A 22,938-nucleotide genomic window follows, 5' to 3' on the forward strand; every position below is an offset into this window, starting at 1 on the left:
TTTTATGAAAAAAATCTTTTAATCATTAAACATATTAATATAAATAATATTTTAAATTAATATGATAGAGAAATTAAATTAATTAAAAATTTATATGTATAATAAATATAATTATATTAATAAATTCAACCATAAATAAAATTTTAAAAGTATATAAAATTATATTAATTTTATATCAGTATAAATGAATCTCGTATTATATCAATATATCAATTTTATCATATATATATATATATATATATATATATATATGAAGGTGACACATTAAAAATTTAATTATTTAAAATTGTTTTAAAGAGTTTTTAACGAAGTGTTGGGTTTATACCTTGGCACGAATCCGATGTACCTCGACCAAAGACAAACATTTAATCTAAGGAGGTGCTAATGCAAGTGAGGGTCGATCTCAAAATAAAGTAAAAATTTTAATTCAATTTTAACTTTCTAAAAAAAAATTCCTTCTCACAGCTAGCCTGACCTTTGTATGAGAAAACAAATGGCAGGGTACCCAAATAAAATAGCCCTGGTCCTCCTCTATCATTTGCAACAATTTTGTACTTAACGTTTTCCACCATTCAACTTCTTTAATATGCATACATTTTTTTCTAAGCATCTCTTTCTTTCTTTTACCTTTTCTTTTCTTTTTCCTCTGTAATCTTTTACCATGCGTATGAAAACACTAGAGCCCCATTTTTTTGCCCCACCTTCCCCATATTCAACGATGATATTATTAAAAACACATTGGCAAACCTTTGGTATAGGAACCCTATCCCTATCCTTTGCTTTTTGTGCTTTAAAGGTTTCAAGTCACCACTACATCAGTGGCTTTGCCCTTATCCCATCCTTGGTGGTCCTACTGTCTTTAGGCTACTTTGAGTCCCCACTCAGTTCCTTATTGTTTGAACTTCGAACCACTTTGCTTGATGAATCCAAAAAGCTTTTTTTTTTTTTCATTTTTTCTTCGAACTTCTTTATAATGTTCAATTCGGACAGAATCAATGTCAATGTCAGAATCAAATTTGATTTTGACTAAATGTTGACCATTTTCTGATCAGGAAAAAAGAAGAGGGTTTTGTGTAATGGGAAGCAATCAATTTATTGGGACTGATATCATCAATAACGCCATTTAGAGGAAAAATGGAGCACTGATGCTTCAAAATCACAATTTTCTCGAGAAAGTATTTTTACTCGCAGACTGCTCAGTTGACTGATACTTATAAGCACAAAATAATAACTCCAAACAAATCAAAGCTAACCCCACAGTTAAATCGGTGGCAGCTGGTCGCTTAAAATCTGTGTGCAAAGCTGCTGAACTTGCAATGATGAAAACAATCAGGTGATTTGACCGCTCAACAATCATGGGATTTTGTCTAATTTGGGTCTATTATTTAAATAATAAATTATGTCAAATAACTAAATATTCAACCTAACCTTAGTGACTCATATAATCTTTTTAGTCTAGTTGCATATTAAACAACAAAATGGTGCAGTCCCAGTGCCACAATCTGAGATTAGCCGAATCTCAAAAAGCTGGAAGGACATGAAGCTTCACAATCAAACCTTTCCTTTTCCATTTTTTTTTTCCACAAATTTTTTTTTTTGTTTCTCCATTTTTTCCTTCTCAAGGTATGATTTTATGATACTAAACATAAATGATAAATATTATTAGTGCCAAAAGAATCTCACACATAATTACGCTTAGTATTCACATCATCACATGCATGCACACTTGTATTGCGATGATAACGATAAAAAAAAAAACTGGTAAAACGATATTTGACTAAATTACCAATAAATATCGAAATTTTTTAAGATTTATTAGATTAGGTTATTTTTTTGCAGAATTATGAGAATAGGTTGATTTTATGAAAATGTTTTTAGCTGGAAGTGTTTTCAGGTGAAATGCGAAAAAAAAACTTCCATGTAGAAGCATTTTTTGACAAATTAATAAAAAAATCTTCCAGCTGAAAGGGTGTTTCTCCTAGTTATTTTTAGGGCTGTATTTTAGGGTTAGTGTTTTGCATTTTAAGGTTTGAGGTTAAGATTTTGAAGTAGGGTTGTTTAGGATTTAAGATTTTTGAAATGTTAAATAATTATTATTGTATTCGAAATTTAAAAACATCATATTTACATCGAAAATCGGAGTAATCCTTTGGGATGAAATATTAATTTTAAAATTTTTGCACATTTTTAATACTAGTTTGATCCGATATTGTAGTAAATTATTTAATCCAGTGCATTATTATTGACATATGAGTTTTGAAAATATTTCCTAAGAATCCCGAGATACATGAGGGGTTTTCTATCCTAAGTGGACTGAAAACGCTTCTAGTTGGACATACTTTCAGTACCTTTGTTGACAGTCCATCCTGCTTGGAATGTTATCTCTCTACAAATTTCAACCCCTACTAGTCGGGGAAAATTTTCAGAATCAACTTAGAGCTCATCCCTTAATCTATAAATGAAACATATTTCAGTCTCGAGTGGCATAAGCCATTTACGGGCAGATAAAAAATTGTTAGAGAGATCAAAAGAAGAGAAGTTCGTTGAGAAGGTATAAGTTGGAGCAATGACACAATTTGCATAAAAGTAAGCATTGATTTTTGTTATTCATATGTAGTTACATCATTAATTCTGTGCATAATATTTTTGGTTCGAACGTCTCTCGCAAAATTATTTGGTTGAAAATGAATGGACAGATTAATGCTATTGTTTATTACAACGATGAAGTGCGTGACATTGAAAATGGGGTGGGTTTTTTATCAGAGAACATAGTGTGATTGACTTTTAACAAAAACATACAATTACTAGAACTATGGACAAGAATTAGGCGAAAAATCATCGTATCCAACTAGCTGAGAATATCGTCTCTTAAATACTGATTTTATGCTTCATATGACCCAGTCAGATATGACACTTTTGATATTATAGATGCGAGGGGGTTAGAGGCGATAGTGTGTAACACCCCTTACCTATATCCAACGCCGGGATAGGGTTCGAGGCATTACCGGACTTAAACCTTCACCAACATACAAAATTGGGTCACCAAATTTCGCAAAAAATTAAAACTTTTCAAACACATGCGTACCGTCTCTTATACAGGCCTTCGAGGCCTAAAACATACATCGGGGCGGTTCGGGACAAAACCAAGAACATTCAATAAACTTTGGGCAACCTAATAAATTCTCTTGCTTTAGTGAGTCACACGCCCGTATGGGTGAGGCTTTGTGGTCACACACGCCCGTGTAGCTTAGGACACGCCCATGTCTTCAGCTCGTGTAACTCTCTGTTAATGACGTCAGCATGCATTTAGGGGCACACGGCTAAGACACACGCCCTTGTGTCTAGCCCGTGCTCGAAACTGACTTAAAATTTTAGGTGCAGGGGACGCACGGCCATACCACACGCCCATGGGGGTGATCCATGTGTCACACACGGCCTAGACACACGCCCATGTGTCTACCTGTGTGGACCTTGTAGGGCTATTTTTCGAGCCTTTGGTCACCCTCTATCAACCAATCACACTTATAGGTTATCTTAATACATAATAAGGCTAGATTATACACTTACATATAACCTTGATAAACCTCATTGCATGTAAACCTCATATCACCGGTTTTATACATGCTAAGTTAATTCCCTTCTCATATTAAGGGTTTCCATGTCTTATTGACACATTTAAGATTGGCTCATTCTTATAACTCATTGCCAATTATAGTCAAGCCATCCCATGTAAACATAAACATGCATAGATTTGTAGGTCATAGCTTACTTGAAAATGAGCCAATTCACATGGCCATATACAAATAGATGTGTATATCTTTACATGTCTTCATTATGGCTAATCAAATGACATATCTAACAAAATAAACCAAGAGCCCTATACATGCCATTAAACAAAATAAAAGGGCTTATATACCAAAGTTGAACTAGTTGATAGTGTGTTGACTCTCCAACCGTCTTCGAATCTTTACGAGTCCTCAAGCTCTGTAAGACAGGGAAAAGGGAGGGGTAAGCATTTACATGCTTAGTAAGCCTGAATAACTGGAAAGTAAACTTACTGATTAATTAGCATACAACCATATTAAGTAAATAAACCAACAAGAATGAAATAGATTCCCTATCACATGCATTCAATCAACAAGTTAGTCACAATAATAATGCACCATGTAATTTGTCTTAGATGAGCTCATCATTCATCATTTCATTTATATGCATCTTATTAATCTCGTTGAGTTTCTAAGAAATCTCGATGGATTATCCATTATCCGTCAAATCATAAGAATGATTATTTCAAGTATGCATTTCTGCGAATCTCATATCTTACGGCGGGATTACCAGTCTAGGCTAAATCCCCCGCATCGTAAACTCATAAGGTGAAGTCAGGATTACCAGTCTAGGCTAAATCCCTTATAGCAACAAACACCCTTAATGAGCTCGAATCTCTAAATTCAGACCCTAATCGGATTACCCGTCCGGGCTAAATCCACAATGCACACATATTCTTCAGGAGGCTCGATCACTCAAGGAACACCCGTCTGGGCTAGATCCTTTTTATACTTGAGATCAACGGATTACCCGTCCGGGCTAAATCCTTTTTGCAACACATTTAGGATCTCAGGTCATGTAAGCCATGGTTTATCATTCAAATTTCCTTTTCAACCTCAACCGGGACATTTATCAACATGTCATTATTAGGGATATATTTCATAAATTTTCATACCATCATCAAATGCAATTACCATACATTCATAAATCATGCAATTAAGCATACTATGAGTTTACTTTAATTTATTCAAACTTACCTGGTACTCGTCTCGGTATCGTGTTTTTGTTATTTCGAAACCTTTTGTTTTCCTCGATTGACCTCCGGAATTTGTTCCTCGGGGTCTATAACAATAAAAATAAATCATTAACACCTCACAAATTTTTGAGTCTACATTTCACCCCCGGTCCAAATGACCATTTTGCCCCTAACCTTTCGCATTTTTACGATTTAGTCCCTAGGCTCGTATAATGGAATGCTTGCAATTTCTACATTACCCAAGCCTAGCCGAATGTTCTTTCCTCTTATGGCAGCCCACATTTTTCCATTATTTCACATTTCTACCTCATATTTTACACCTTTTGTAAAAAGGTCCTTTTTAGGGGTTTTTCATGAAAATCACCTAGGAAAATATGTTTAACACACATCCAACTTCCATATTCCTCCATAAACCATCAAAATACAAGTAACTCATGCATGGGTAAATGTTTAAACATGAACCCTAGCATGAAATATCGGTAGAAACAGAGAGAGTAAACTATCGGGATTTCAAAAATACGAAGAACATTAAAAACGAAGCTTGGGAGCACTTACTATTGAGCTTGAAAATGTTGAAAACCTTGGCTATGGTGACTTGAGAATTTCGACTGGACAAGGAAGAAGAATGGCTAATTTTTGCCTTCTTTTTCCCATTTTATTTCATTAAATTGCCAAATGACCAAAATGCCCTTAGGCTCTTTCTTTAAAATTTCATCTATACAAGCCCATTTTTGCCCAAAAACTTAGAAATTAGGCAAATTTCTCCTTAAGACCTTCTAATTAATATTCTAAAGAAATTTCATACAAATTACTTCTAAAACCCAAGTTTTGCAATTTATTCAATTTGGTCCCTAATGTCTAATTGGACACCTTACTCAAAAAATTCCTTCATGAAACTTTAACACATGCATATTCTCATATTCTAGACCTTATAATAATCATAAAATAAATATTTTGATGTCGGATTTGTGGTCCTAAAACTACTGTTTCGGGATGTTACATAGTGCAGACGATCTAGACAATGGATCACTATTTCTTGAGTTATATGTCGAGTTTTCAAGGCTAGAACAAGGCCCTCGAATGTCGACATCTGTTCGTGTTCGAGATGCTAGAACAGAAGAACATGTCGATAGTCCAACGATACAGTTGTGTGGTGGGTTCACCACTTTGTTAACATAATAATTTAAATTTTATTATAGTAAATATATCATCTAATGAATTTTACTTTGTTACGAGTGGAAATGTATACGAGTAGTTCGCTCGAGGATGTAAAAATGGCAACCGGTATTGTGCCTATAACTACAGCAGTAGAATGCAACCAGCAATTGTAATTTCTAATGGTTGCGTCGCTCGACACATCTTTTGGTACAAGGTCACCAACACAACAGACCTCCAACTGAGGTCGCTTGCTTCTTTAAAGTTGATGAGTTTTAGCAGCTACAGACTTATCTGGCATTAGGATACCCCGATGATTTGAAGGATGAATGCCCGAGTGTGTCGTTCTCTTCCGATTTCAGTCAATTCCTCATCCAGCCCCTTGAAGTTTCTTCTTAACCAACTCATTCTGATCCAAGCTCCATAAATCATCTTTAGAACCAACCTAAAAGTTCATCGCATGCACCTCTCCAATCGGCCACGTGAACTAACCTAGTGATTACCAACCCATCCATCAGTGACCCCAACTGCAACTGCACGTCCTCTAGAGTGTAGTGCATTCGCTGCATGGAAGACGGAATGTATGCATCTCAAGTCTCCACCTTTCCACCAACGGGCTTACCAGTGTCGGGTCCAACTTACACCACCGACCTACAAGGGCCATGTTTGAAAAACTGACTTCCCTCAAGTATGGTTTGATCAATAGTGGTGGAGTAACGAGTAGATTACGAATATAACACTCCAAAATTCGGTATTCCGCCTATTTAGGTAACAAATATACAAAATATTATTTTCAAATAAAAAAATTAAACAACATTGAAATATATCAAAAAAATATTCTTTCCATTTGCAATTGATTGACGAAAATGTGGTTGCCATTACAACAAATTAGAGATCCGACCATTTTCTAATTTCAAAAAAACACGGATTAATTTTTAATAAAAAATATTTCACAAAAATATTAAGATAATCCTAATAAAAAATTTATAGAGAAATAAAATTTAAGTAAGAATTTAATAGAGAATTGAGAGAATTTTGAAAATGATTTGTGAGAAAAATATAATGGGGGTTTATAGGAGGAAAAGGTGACTGTTGGGGTGGGAGGAACGACTATTTAATTAACCGTTGGAAAAGTAGCCATTGGAGGTTACCATTGGGAAAAATGCTTCCAACTGGAAATGTTTTTAGGTGACTAGGCAAACACGCGTCCAGTTGGAAGTGTTTTTTTTTTAATGTTGATTCTTCTCTCTTATAGGTTTTTTTTTTTTTTGGTACTAAGTTGTTCTGAATTGTTGAGATTTTTTAGTATTGGCTTAAGATTAAGTGATGGTGATAAGTGGTAGCAAAGACTTTTAAAGATGCTGAATTAGGGCATGGCATGGACATGTATAGAGTGGCTAGCGATATGAGCCTTGAATGAGAGAGAGAGGGTGTAACGACCTGAATTCCAATGGTGTTGAAAAATGCAGTTTCAAAACCTTATTTCGTAAATCGAGTCTATAAGGAATAAAAATAAATAATGAGGAAGTTAGTATGAAAATATATTGAAATCTAGTTAACTTATTTAATCGAGAAAATGGTTAATTAAAGCTCAGGGACTAAATTGTGAAAGCCCAATCACTATTGAGTTTTAATTAAGAAAAGGCTTGAGAACCTAGATAGCAATTATCCAAAAGTCTAAAATTGTTATTTAACCATTATTTAACATGTTTTGGTGGATGATGATGTTGATTCCACTTTGTTTAATTAATGGTTGATTAATTACAATAATAACTTAATTAAATTAACTAATTAAGATTAATTAAGTTTTAATTAAAGTATATATACCTTAGATAGTGGTGTAACACCTCTAACTCATTTCCGTCGCCGAATTAGGGTTACAGATTATTACCATATAAAACAAAACATTTAATATCAAAAGAAAATAAACATGCAATTTATATATTAACATATAATAATCTAACTTAATTATACCATAAATACTTTTATAGGCCTTAAATTGAGCCTAAATGGCCCTAAAAATAGTTCGGAAAAATCAGGGTTCAATTTGAAACAAACAAGAAGATTTTGGAAAAATATGAAAAATTAGGAAATAGGGGTCACACGGCTATGTGACCAGACCGTATGGACATTCAAAGTAGGGACACATGACCATGTCCCAGCCCATGTGTCTGCCATTGTGTTTGCTCGTATGTGTATTTGAAATAGGGTCACACGACCATGTCGCGGGCCGTGTGCCAAACCGTGTAACAAACTATTTTGAGACACATGGTCGTGTCGTAGATCATGTGAAACTTGCACCTAAAATTTTAATGATACATGACTGTATGAGGTGATAGTGTGTGGCATACGGCAGTGTGACAACATGTTTCCTAGGCCATGTGCTCCAAATTTAACCCTTAAAACAAGCCATTTCAATACCTATCTTTGCACAATAAGATACATCATTTACACATACATTCAATTGACCATAACACTCTTTAAACACACTCAAAACATACCAAATCAATCAACCTATAAATTCTAACCAATACACCCTTCAAAGGCATCTCAATTCATACCAACTCAGCTTCACAATATAACTTAAACATACATCATCACAACCATAAATCAATCAAATATTTCTTTGCTAATATAAAAGACCAATCTCAACCATTAACAAAAGGTGTTAAGGCATACCAAACCAAGCTCAACCATTAACAAAAGGTGTTAAGGCATACCAAAAATTGGAATAGCCTAAAACATACCAATTTAACATACAACCCTATACATGCCATTTATAACCATTTCAATATAATCAAAAGTTACCAAAATGGATCGATGGATAGTGTAAAATTGCTTCGAAGAAGACTCCAACTGCTTGAGCTTTCTGATGATCTGCAAAATAAAGAAAACAACTATATAAGCAACTAGTGCTTAGTAAGCTCATATAAAGGAACTTAAACTTATCAATTGCATTAAAATAATCAACCATGACTAATTCCATTAAGTCGTAGACCGAATTTTCTTTTCCTATACACAGTACCTCACAAGGTTAGTAGGTAAAACAATGCACATATAAATCAAACCCGATCAAGGCATATAACATATCCAGCATTTCAATTTCACCATTCATCTATCATATGAATACCATATATGTAACAACTCATTTTTTAGTAATGTCAGAAATAGTGGTTTCGGGGCCACAAATCCAATGTGAGAGCTTGTAAATATTACTATTTAATATTTATGAGTCAAATATAGTGTTATAATAAAATTTGATTTAATGATTTATTCCAAATGAAAGAATAATTGAGTTAAAATGGTTTCAAAAAATTAGGTATCGAGACCTCGTTTCTATGAATCAGGCCCGTAAATATTTTATTAAATATTTATGGAATGCTATTAAGGTTATATTAATATTTGGCTAAGAAATTTTAATGTTTAGATAATTAATTAAGTAAAAAGAACTAAATCGTAAAGGCTGCAAAAGTGGAATTCTATTGGCTAAAAGGGTCAAATGGTTATAGAATCTATAAATAATGGACTCAAATGGTAATTAAACCATTCATATTGATAGTGGACAATTTTGGATTTGTTTTTATTAATTTATAAGTTTATAACATAAGGATAAAATGGTAAATAGATAATAAAGTGTAAATTAAGTAAAAATAAGGTGGTCATCTTCTTCAAATTGGCTTTTAACAACCGAAAACCATTTTTGGGGATGGGAAGCTTTCAACCATATTGCTTTTATATGCATGGTAGTCCATTTTTCACCCGTTTTTTTATGTTTTTGAGATCATTGTAACTAGGTCCAGCTAATACGTACCTCTATTTTTAAAACTATTAAGGATTTTGGATTTTTCCATTGATGAAATATTGTTATTTTTTTATGTTAAATGATGGATTTGAAGTGTTGGTTGTTAATTATAAATATTTTGTTAAGTGATTTTTAATGATTTTATTGTTTAAGGATTTAGTTGTGAAAATAGAAAAACTTCATGGAAATATTGTGAAATGATGATTAAAATGGGAAGATTGTGAACCCTATGAAATTCGGCTAGCATAGTTCTTGGTTAAAAATGGTGAATTTGCAAGTTTTGAGATTTTGGACTAAATTGCAAAAAGGGTAAAATGTTATGGGTAATTTTATAATTTTTATGAAAAGGTTAAATTGTGTAAATTTGATTATATATGTGCTGAAATTGGCTTAATTGAATAAAAATATTTATCTAGATCAAGAAACGACTCAAACAGATACAAATCGCGGGAAAACCAAAATAGCAGATTAGTCGTTGGATCACTTTAGGACATCATGTTGGTACAGATAAGTTCGTATGAACTATGATTATTTTAATGTTAGCTAAATTTACTATTTGTTATGTCGTTTTAAAATAAATGAATAAATATATAAATGTATCTATATTATGATGAATTGATGGATAATGAATCCCAGTTGAACTTTAAGAATTCTTAGGATACAAATGACATGTCATTAGGGATTTCATGTTTCGAGTGTTGGTATTGAATGTCCAACCGATGGCTGAGGTTCTGCATTTGTTGCGGATTCTCCATAGCTCATGTGAGAAGCATCGTGTAGCTTACATTCTAACCCACAGCTCATGTGAACAGGCTCATTTCACAGCTCGTGTGAGCATTGATGTAAAGGAAAGGTTACAGTTATACGTAAAGACACACTATGTGTGAGCTTTCTCGAGTATCCGATGTAATTCTAAATGATTCAACGGGTAAAAGAAAGGAATGAAATGGTAAGTATGTAAATGAATTGAATCATGATTTTATGAAAAGGATTTATGAGCTAAATGACGTATTTATCTACGGAAACCTATTTATCTCATGGTTGGTTTCGATTATATCATGGAAAAGTGTACTAACATGTGAGTTGGTGATGTTGTATAGGCTTATACTAAGCTTATAGCATTGGTAATAATTTATACTTATTCTATGAATTGTATAATGAAATGATAAGTTATTTTTAAAGTTTATAGGGGCTTACTAAGCATTCGTTTCTTACGTAGTTATTTTCCTTTGTTTTATAGATTCTCGGAAGCTTGACCAGTTGGAAGCTCATCAGAGACTTATCACATTATCTAGTAGACAATTTAGTAGTTTTTGAGTAATTTGACCAAAGTTAATAATGGTATGTACAAGGTGATTTGTAATGGTTTTTTTGGCATGTATAAGCTTTGGAAAGCTAAGCTGGTTTTGGTACACTTTGATGCCTTCTCAAGTTATGTTGTTTTGGTTACTTTAAAGTGCTTGTTTATAAGGTTCTCTTGGCATGTTGATAATGGTTTGAAAATGGTTACTTGTGACATGTTTTAGTTCATATTTGAACTAGGTTATTATGTATGGAAATGGCAATATTAACATGTACCGGTTATTTTGTAATGGCATTTAGTGGTGTAAATATATGATATGTTTGTGCCTTGAAGTTTATGTATGGTTGATGGACTTGTAATGTTTGTTAAGTCTCTTTGATCACTTTTAGGCAACTGGTGTGCATGGCCTTTTAGCATGTTGATGTTGGCTTGGAAATGGTTATTCATGATGTGTTTTAGGCACATAATAGAATTAGGTCTTTATGCGTGGAATGATGCAATGTTAACATGTTTTGGTAAATAGTGTTTGGATGTATTTGTGGTGCCTTTGAATGGTATATTGGTTAGGTGATTTAGGATTTTTGAAATGGCATGTTTATGCCTGTTTGAATGATGTTTGAAACCCTTGAATATGTGCTTAAATGGTATGAGTAGTTATGCATAAAATAGGCATAAAATGGTCTGATTTTAGGTAAATTTTAGGTTCACACGACCTGGGACACGAGCTGTCACACAGCCGTGTGTCATTTGAAATTTCTTAGTATTTCAAGTCAGTGAGTTACACAGCCTAGCACACGGCCTGGTACACGGGCATATGAGGCAACTCAAAAAGTTGCACGGCTTGGCACACATGGCCGTGTGACCCCTATTTTCCAATTTTTGCAACTTTTTCCTAAACTTTCCAAATTGTTTCAAATTAGTCCCGAATTGCTTCTAAGCTATTTCTAAAGCCATAAAGGTTCGATATATGGACAAAATGTATGAGAATGAATGATTTATGATATATTTAAATTATTGAATGTTATGATGTTTAAATGTTTTCGATTATACGTTAATACTCCGTAACCCTAATCTGGCTACGGAGACAAGATAAGGGTGTTACAATATACCTTCATTTTGTTTTAACTATACTTATCATATATTTTATATCCTTATTTTAAATCATAGATCATTTCATATAGTCATATACTCAGAAAGTTTTAAATACCTATTCATAACTTATAAATTCCATAAATAACATTTCATCAATATAAAAGTACTCACATATGAAAAATAGTTCATTAATAACACTTTCTAATATCTTGTAAATGCATCAACATTTAAACACATAAGTAAACCGTAAATTTCATTAACATTTAGGCCGATAAACTAAGTAACTCGACTCGAATACTTATGTAACTACACCATACCAGAGGCATTGTAACAGCCCATTTTCAATGAAATCGAAATAGAGGTTTCGGGACCTCAAATCCAAGCAAGAAAGAAAATTTATTTTAACATTATTGCATGATCTGCATTATGATAGGAATATAATATGAAAATTCTGATAAGAAAATTTTATCAATTATGAGTTTAATTAGGGAAAGGACCGAATTGCATAAAATGCAAAAGTTGAGTTCTAGTAGCTATAAGTACCAAATTGCTATGGAATTCAAAATTTGAGGTCCTTATATGGCAATTAGACCATTAAAGAAAAGTTCGTAGATATTTTTGATGAATCATCCCTGGAAAATTAGAAAAAAGTAAGGACTAAATTGGAAAATGGAAAATTAATGGATGATAAATAATTCAAAAGAAATAATATCATTTTATATCATCTTCATCCCCAAAAATTCCATGGAAACACTACGAGAGAGAAAGGAAACTAATCAAGCTTAATTAGGTATGTTTTCTTGTCCCGTTTTTAGTAATTTTTATTTTTTTAAGATCAGGATAGTCTAATCTATCTATTTTTGGGATTTATTTGCAAAGATATCAAAGTATAGAAATTTTTCCATGGATGAATATGTTGAAATTTTAAAATTTATGGTATAAAATGAAAGGTTGTTGATAGAAAAACAACTTTTACAAAGTGAATTTTGATGAAAATATGATTTAGGGATTAAACTGTAAATATGTAAAAGTTATGGAAGAATTCTAAATTTTGTGAAATACATGTGCTGTAAATGTTATATGAGAATTTTGGTTAGGCTTGGAATAAGGATTAAATTGTATAAATTTCATTTTCCGAGCCTAGAGACGAAATTGGAATTTATGAAAAGTTTAGGGGCAAAATGGTAATTTTGCCTAGGGTTTAAATTGAATCCAATTGAGTATGAAATAGATTAAATTGATTATTAAATTCATTTATATAGATCCAGACAACTCAAATTTAAAGCTAGATCGAGGAAAAGAAAAAAGTTTCGGATTAGTAGATTTTCGTACGCGAACAAGTGTCAAGGTAAGTTTGTGTAACTAAATTGTGTTTATTTATATGCTTGAATTGAATACGGTATGTGATTGTACGAAATATATAAATGTTAAAAAAATGAAATAATCATATGTTCAATCATATCAAGAAAATATTAAGTTCCATTTGAGTAATGAAATTCGATGGATATATGTGATTTCCCATATTACATGTGGTCTTGCATATGTTGTGGACAGAATATAGCTCAAACGAGCAATCCTGTTAAAGCCCTTTCGAGTATCCTATTAAATAGTTCTTACGAGTATCCTGATCGGTAGTGATTTTGCATGTGTTGCGCACTACCGCAGCTCTTTGTAAGGATCCTGTTACATGATTTGATCGATTGTGATCTAGCATATAATGCGGACACAAACGAAGCTCTACATGAGCGTCCTGATATAGGCTCTTATGAGCTTCCTGTCATAGCTCGCTGGAACTCCCTATTACCTTATCCGGTACTCCTTGATAATAACTCTTCAAAGTTACCTGTAAAGCTCTATGAGCTCTCTGATTAAAACTCTTATGAGTTTTCCTATTTAGGTCGGATAAGTGTCCTGTTTACATGACTCACATGAGTATTCTGATATGTGGCTTGAGAGTGTGCTTCTTGATAATGTGCCCTAATGGGTATCCCTGATTACGAATTGATGCTTTACAGTTTTGTATACCTTGTGTGTACTACTTGAGTATCCACTGATATTTCAATAATTCAACAGACAAAACTTCTAACATGAGAAATTATGAGATTAAAAGAGTTATGTCCCGAATACTTCTGAAATACCTGAAAGGAGTGTAGCATGATGAGCTCATCCATGTTTATTTGATGCATAAATAAAATATGTGACTAACTTGCTTACTTGAGTGTATGTGATTAGGCAAATAGCCAATTTGTTGGGAAGCATGTTATTATATACTTATTTTATTAAATGAAATTGGTAAGTTTAATTTTTGTTATACGAACTTACTAAGCATTAAATGCTTACTAGGTTTTATTTTCTCTGTTTTATAGTGTTCGGAAGCTCGTTAAGGTTAGAGAATGGTCGGAGAATCATCACACTATCCTCTAGCTTGCTTTGGTATAAAAAGTAATCTTATTTTGATATAATGGCATGTATAGGTGAACTTGGCCAATGTTGGCTAGTACATGGTTGTTTGTAATTTAGCTATTGGAATGACTAATAATGGTTTGTTTTTGTATATTGTTATGAGGTTTTATATATAATGTTTAACATATATGTATGATGTTGGTTAGATTGAATTAGGGTAAAATATAAGTTTTTACTAAAAGGTAAGTTTGATCATATGAATGTAAGTGATGTTATTTCATATACGTTATTGATGTTTGATTGATTTATATGACTTGATTTGGTTGGAAAATATATGCAAATGTTGTTGTAGATTGAAGGTCAAATTTGGGTGAGAAATAAGGCTAGAAAATGGCATTATTTTGTCCACATAGGTAGACACACGGGCGTGTGTCTCAGCCGTGTGTGCTACAGGGCCCAGAACACAAGCGTGTGTCTTGGTCGTGTGAAACTTGCACCTAATTTGTGAAAATTAAATTGACCACACGGCCTAGCACACAGGCGTATGGCAGGCCGTGTGGCATAAGTTAGAGAGTTACATGGGTAAGGACATGGGCTGAGACACGGCCGTGTGCCTCACATGGAATGCCCACACGGCCTGAGACATGGGCATATCACTTGGTTGTTTGATCCACACGGCCTACTCACACGGGCGTGTGACCCCTAAATATGAGAAAAATTTTGAAATTATGTGAAAAATTCTCTGAGTTTTCAATTTAGTCTCGATTTGATTCTAATATTTAAATTGGGCCTCGAGGGTCCATTCAAGGGACAATATGAATAGTTTTAGATAAGAATAGTAACTAACATGAATTATCTGTAATTGTTCTGTAACCTTGTTCCAGCGATGGATACGGGTTAGGGCTGTTACATTTATTGGTATTAGAGCTACAGTTTAGTCGATTCTCGGACTAATGTAGCAAGTTTGAGTTTAGCTATACATGCCATTATATAAATTTAATAGTGTGATATCTCCTGACTATTTTTAAATGTGTTTTTCATATAGTAATGCCATCTAATCAAGCTAGAGCTCATTCTAAGGAAGTTGAGAGCACTACTAAAGCTTTCGTTCGACGAGCTCTATCTAGTACTAGAAGGCCCGTATTTGAGGTCTGAAGTGAGGAGGCAAAAGAAGCCTTCTTTCAAATAATGAACGAGTGGTTCACTGAATATTTGAGAACAAATCCTGCTGTACAACCTCCCTCTCCTGTTCCTCAACTGGTTCCTGAGATACCACAAGGTGCTAAACATGTTAGAATCGGTAAGCCTCTTGTTGATATAATCCAAAAATATGGGACAGAAGAATTTAGGGCTATTACCGAAGATGATTGGAAAAGAGCTGAGTTTTGGTTGAAAAATACCATCAGGGTTTTGGATGAATTATCATGTACATCAGCTGAGTGCCTAAAATGTGCAGTTTCTTTATTAAAAGACACATCTTACCATTGGTGGAATACCTTGATTTCAGTTGCATTGAGAGAAAATGTTACATGGGAATTCTCCTAGGCTGAGTTAAAAAAGAAGTATATCAGTCAAATATTTCTGGGTCATAAAAAGAAAGAATTCTTAGAGCTTAAACAGGGAAACATGACTGTATCTAAATATGAACAAGAATTCCTTAGATTGAGCATGTATGCCAAAGAATGGGTTTCGACCGAGGCTGCCATGTGTAAACATTTCGAAGAAGGATTAAATAAGGATATCAAACTATTAATTAGAATTCTTGAACTAATGGAATTTGTAGTTTTTACTGATCGAGCACACAAAGCCAAGGAATTAAGTAAAGAAAATAAGTAAACAGAGAGAGAAGCTCGAATTTCTAGTAAAAGATTTATGAGCAAGTCACAATCATCTTTTTCAAAGAAATCAAAAAAGTACCATGATCGTTTTACTGCATCTGTGGGATATTCTAGAATAGAGCGGGGTTTCAACGCTCTAACCTGAGGTCCTCGTCTCCATCTGTAACCAGTGTTGGAAGTGTCGGTAATCCCAAACTGAAATGTAAATATTGCAACAAAGTTCATTTTGGGGAATGTCGTTTGAGAAGTGGAGCCTGTTACCGATGTGGTTCTCTTGATCATTTCCTCAAAGATTGTCTGGAAAGGATTGAAAAAGATACTGATCAAACCTCAAAGATGAATAATCCTGCCTTGAGAGGAAGACCACCCGTCACTCCGGTAATGTCAGTGGTAGCCGAGGTACTACAAGAGATACAATAGTTAAGTCTAAGGCATGTGCACCGGTAAGGACATATGCTATTCGTGCTAGAGAAGATGCTTCTTCACCAGACGTCATTACTGGTACATTTTATCTACTTGATACTGATATTACTGCTTTGATTGATCCTGGTTCAACACATTCATACATATGAACAAATTTAGTGTCTATTAAAAATTTACCTGTTGAATTCACTGAATTTGTGATTAAAGTTTCAAACCCCCTAGGCCAGTATGTTATGGTTGATAAAGTTTGTAAAAACTGTCCGTTGATGGTAAATGGTTGTTATTTCTCGGCCGATTTGATGCTACTGCCCTTTAATGAATTTGATGTAATTTTAGGAATGGATTGGCTAACTCAACATGATGTAGTGGTGAATTGTAAACAGAAATACATTGTGTTGAAATGTCAGAATGGTGAATTACTCCATGTTGAATTTGATAAATTGGATGGGTTATCTAATGTGATTTCAGCTATATCGACACAAAAATATATCAGAAAGGGATATGATGTTTATCTTGCATATGTGTTAGATACTAAAGTATCTAAGTCAAAAATTCAGTCAGTGTCAGTTGTTTGTGAATTTCTTAATGTATTTCTGAAAGAATTACCTAGTTTACCACCAGTTAGAGAAGTGGAGGTCTCTATAGACCTTGTTCTAGGGACAACACCGGTATCTATAGCACCCAACAAAATGGCTCCTACTGAATTGAAAGAGTTGAAAGCATAGTTGTAAGAATTGACTGATAGAGGTTTTGCTCAACCTAGTTTTTCACTTTGGGGTGCATCGGTTCTGTTTGTAAAGAAGAAAGATGGATCATTGAGACTGTGTATTGATTCCAGACAATTGAACAAAGTCATAATAAAGAATAAGTATCCATTGCCTCGTATTGATTATCTATTTGACCAGTTGAAATGTACCATTGTATTTTCAAAGATTGGTCTTTGTTCTGGTTATTATCAGCTACAGGTGAAAGAATCAGATGTTCCAAAGGCAGCTTTCAGAACCAGGTATGGGCATTATGAGTTTCTTGTGATGCCGTTTGGCTTGACAAATGCACCTGCGGTATTTATGGATCTGATGAACAGGATCTGTAGACTGTATCTAGGTAGGTTTGTGGTGGTATTTATTGATGATATTTTTGATATATTCCCGAGATGAAAATGAATATGCTGATCATTTGAGAATACTGCTGCAAACATTGTATGAGAAACAACTGTATGTCAAATTTAGTAAATGTGAATTTTGGCTACGGGAAGCTAGTTTTCTCAGATATATAGTATCTGCAGAAGGTATCCAAGTGGATTTGAATAAACTTTCAGCCATTATTAATTAGAAGCCACCGAAAATTGTGTCTGAAGTTAGAAGTTTTCTGGGATTAGCTGGGTATTATTGAAGGTTTGTTAAAGGGTTCTTAATGATAGCTTCTCCGATGACTCGTTTGTTGTAGAAATATGTGAAATTTGAGTGGTCTAATAAATTTCAGCAGAGCTTTGACAGATGAAAGCTTTATTGACAAAACACCAGTGTTAATTTAGCCTGAATCGGGTAAAGTATTTATAATTTACAATAATTGATAAACTGCAATTTATACATATTTTTATCCCATGCTTAGCACATTTATGGATGATTTCTCCTTAGATTTGGAGAATTCGATGCTCCTTATCCTTTAATTTCATGTTTTATACTTAGGTGAGCATAGACGAGTAAAAAGAGAGAGAAACGGGCCAAAAACGGAGAAAATTGACCAACATGTGAAATCAACACGGCCTGGACTTCCGTACACGGGCAAACCACACGCCCGTGTAGTTCTAGCAGGCTCTAGCACGGCTAGGACTTCCTTACACAGGTATACCACATGCCCTTGTCCTTTTACCAGAATCGAGCATGACTTATATGGGTAGACCACATGCCCATGTCTATTTAACAGCCTTGAACACGGATTGAAGAAATCGAAAATGGGTGTGTCACACGTGCGTGTCCCTGTCGAGCCCAAGTTTAGTCTGATTCGGAAAAGGCCACTCTTGAGGGATTTTAGGCATTCTAAAGCCTATTTAAACACACTAGAGGAGGGTTAGAGGGGGCACACGGAGTAGGAGGCAAGGAATTACTCAAATAAAGCCGATTGATCCATCTGAGAAGCCGAATTCACTTTTAAGACTGAAGATCTCCCTTCAATTCCCTTCAAAAGTTCTTGGGTTTTCTTTATGTTTTGTTATCATTATTCTTTTGAGATGTTTTCTTTCATAAATATGAACTAAACCCCCTAAATACCTAAAGGGAATGAAACCTAAGACGGATCTTGTTATTATTATATGAATTATATGATAAATATTTGACTTGTTCTTAATTATGAGTTCTTAATTCTTTCTTTAATATTCCAAGATATTGATTCAAGTATTGATGTGCTTATTCAGAGGAGCAAAATTCCCTGTCTAAGAGTAGATCTAACATAATTAAGCGGATTTGATTGCACGCTTAGAGATAGGGTGACATAATTTTGTCGGATTAGGGTGAAACCTAATAAGGGAATCCATAGATCGAGTTAATGCAACACTAGGGGTTTTAATTAGAAAGAGATTTCAATTAATCAACCTAGGGTTAGATGTTGTTAGTCTCGAGAGAGATAATAATATAACTTAGGTATTTCTACGGATCAAGTCAAGTGAATAAATCGTCTGATTCAGAGTCAATAACAAGTGAAGTCTAGGTGGATTTTACCCTTAGGTATTGTCCAAATCATTCAGTTTTCCCAAAAGTTATTTCCCTAATTTACTTTCTGTGCATTTTTAGTTTAGTAATTTGTTTAGATAAAACAAACCCCTTTATTTTTAGGCTAGATAATAAAAAGAAAGTTAATACTAGTACTTTTAGTTCCTTTGGGTTCGACATCCCGGACTTGCCATAAGCTATACTACTGTTCGATAAAGTGCACTTGCCTTTGTCATGATAATAGTTAGCTTTCAAGAACGGACATTCATAAATTATAAAACTTATCATGATTCACATCACATCAAGTTTTTGGTTCCGTTTCCGGGGAACTAAGATATTAGGAACACTCGATTTTTATTACTTTAGCCATTTTTCTTTTATTGCAATTTAAATTTTTATTTTCTTTTCTAATTTTTCGTTTATTCGCTTCTGGCATTTTTTTTATAGTGTATGACTAGAAGAAACCTGTCGGGACCATTACATTTTGATAGTGAGATCGATCGCACAGCTCACAGAAACCGAAGAGAAATAAGGCAAAGCCTAAGATACGCAGAGGAAGAGCAAGAGGACGACATTCACACCACAACTGAGGAGATGGCTGTAAATCAGGAAAACCCGCTACCTCTTGCGATAGCTGCTGATCCAGTAAATCAGAATCCTGCTCCACGCACTATGTATGATTATGCTAAACCTAATTTAATAAGAACTGAGTCAAGTATAGTTAGACCTGCTATTGCTGAAAATAATTTTGAACCGAAAGCTAACACAATTCAAATGATACAACAGTTTGTTCAGTTTGATGGTTTGTAGGATAAAGATCCAAACAATCACTTGGAAAATTTTTTGGAGTTTTGTGACACTTTTAAAATCAATGGCGTTTTTGATAATTCCATTCGCCTTCAGTTGTTTCCCTTTTCATTGAGGAACAAAGCTAAACAGTGGTTGAACTCGTTACCATGAGGGTCAATCACTACTTGGGAACAAATGACCAAAAATTTTTTACTTAAATATTTTTCGCCGGCTAAAATGACCAAATTAAGGAATGATATCTCTTCTTTTGTGCAGATGGATCTAAAAACACTCTATGATGCATGAGAGATATACAATTTGGCAGAATCGAAGCACGACTCACATGGGCGGACCACACGCCCGTGCCTATTTAACAGGCTTGACCACGGCCTGAAGTAATCGCACACGGGCGTGTCCCAGTCAAGCCCAAGTTAAGTCCAATTCAAAAAAGGCCAATTTTGAGGGATCTTAGGCATTCTAAAGCCTATAAATACACCCTAGAGGAGGAGAAAAGGGAGGACGCACAGGAGGAAGCAAGGAATTGCTCAAGGAAAGCCGATCGATCCATCTCAGAAGCTAGATTCATCATCAAGACTGAAGGTCTCCCCTCAATTTCCCTTCAGGAGTTTTGGGTTTTTCTTTATGTTTTGTATTCATTATTCTTCTAAGATTGTTTACCTTTTTAGTTATGAACTAAAACCCCTAAATACCTAAGGGGAATGAAACCTAAGACAGATCTTGTTATTATTATCTGAATTGTATGATAAATATTTGACTCGTTCTTAATTATGTGTTCTTAATTCTTGTCTTGATATTCCAAGATATTGATTCAAGTTAAGCTCTTATTCAGAGGAGGAATAGACCCTGTCTAAGAGTACATTTGTCATAATTAAGCGAAGTTGATTGTGCGCCTAGAGATAGGGTGACAAGATTTTGTCAGATAAGGGTGAAACCTAATAAGGGGATCCATAGATCGAGTTAATGTAACCCTAAGGAGTTCATTAGAAAGAGATTTCAATTATTCAAATTAGGGTTAGACATTGTTAGTCTTAAGAGGGATAATAATATAACTTAGGGATTTCTACGAATCAAGTCAAATGAATAAATCGTCCGATTCAGAGTCAAATAACAAGTGAAGTCTAGGTGGATTTTTCCCTAGGTATTGTCTTAATTCAATCGTTTTTCCAAAAGTAATTCCCCAATTCTATTTTCTATGATTTCTTAGTTTAGTTAATTAGTTAATTAAAACAAAACCCTTTTATTTTTTAGGCTAGATAATAAAAAGAAAGTTAATACTAGTACTTTTATTTCCTTTGGGTTCGATAATACGGTCTTGCTAAAGCTATACTACTGGTCGATAGGTACACTTGCCTTCATCGTGATAATAGTTAGTTTCAAGAACGATTTATTATAAATATTTAAAACCTGTCACGAATATCACGTATCAAGTTTTTGGCACCGTTTCCGGGGAACTAAGATCATAGGAACACTTGATTTTTATTACTTTAGCCATTTACTTTTACTGCAATTTAAATTTTATTCTAATTTTTATTACTAATTCTTCTTTTTCCCTTTTTTCTGGCAGGTTCTTATAGTTTATGACTAGAAGAAACCTATCAGGACCATTACTTTTTGACAGTGAGATCGATTGCACAGTTCGTAGAAACGAAAAAGAAATAAGATGAAGCTTAAGATACACAGAGAACGAGCAAGAGGACAATATTCAAACCACAACCGAGGAGATGGCTGAAAACCAAGAAAATCTGCTACCTCCTGCAATTGTTGTTAATCAAAATCCTGCTCCGCGCACTATGTATGATTATGCTAAACCTAATTTAACAGGAACTGAGTCAAGTATGGTTAGACCTGCTATTGCTGCAAATAATTTTGAATTGAAACCTAACACAATTCAAATGATACAACAGTTTGTTCAGTTTGATCGTTTGCAGGACGAGGATCCCAACGCTCACTTGGCAAATTTCGTAGAATTTTGTGATACCTTTAAAATTAATGGCGTTTTTGATGACGCCATTCGCCTTTGGTTGTTTCCCTTTTCGTTGAGGAACAAAGCTAAACAGTGGTTGAACTCGTTACCATGAAGGTCAATTACTACTTGGGAACAAATGACCGAAAAGTTTCTATTAAAATACTTTCCACCGGCTAAAATGACTAAATTACGTAATGATATCTCTTCTTTTGTATAGATGAATTTAGAGACACTCTACGATGCATAGGAGAGATACAAAGACCTTTTAAGAAGGTGCCCTCACCATGGGTTACCGCTTTGGCTACAGGTTCAAACGTTCCATAATGGCCTGAATCCTTCGACTCGGCAGATGATTGATGCAGCCGCTGGAGGAACTATCAATAATATGACACCTGAGGTGACTTACGAATTTATTGAGGAGATGTCACTGAATAACTATCAGTGGAAAGTTATGAGAACAAGGCCGACGAAAGTAGCCGATGTTTTCAACCTCGACGTGGTTACTATGCTATCTAACCAAGTAGAACTCTTAAGTAAAAAGATTGACGGTTTGTGTGGTTCTAGTTAGGTACCTCCAGTGATGAGGTGCCATTCAAATGGAGGAGGAGCATGCATAGAATATCAGCCCTTCAACCCT

The 22,938-nt window shown here is 34.2% G+C and overlaps 1 non-coding gene across 1 annotated transcript; it reads right to left on the minus strand.

Moving 5' to 3' along the window:
* Positions 1-22,485: 22,485 nt before the first annotated feature.
* On the minus strand, positions 22,486-22,592 carry LOC128279672 (small nucleolar RNA R71). The gene has a single exon (XR_008269871.1). It is a non-coding gene; the product is annotated as a small nucleolar RNA R71 (small nucleolar RNA).
* Between the last annotated feature and the right edge of the window lie 346 nt (positions 22,593-22,938).

This window comes from Gossypium arboreum, chromosome 8 (genome assembly GCF_025698485.1).
Source record: "Gossypium arboreum isolate Shixiya-1 chromosome 8, ASM2569848v2, whole genome shotgun sequence".
Taxonomy (NCBI): domain Eukaryota; kingdom Viridiplantae; phylum Streptophyta; class Magnoliopsida; order Malvales; family Malvaceae; genus Gossypium; species Gossypium arboreum.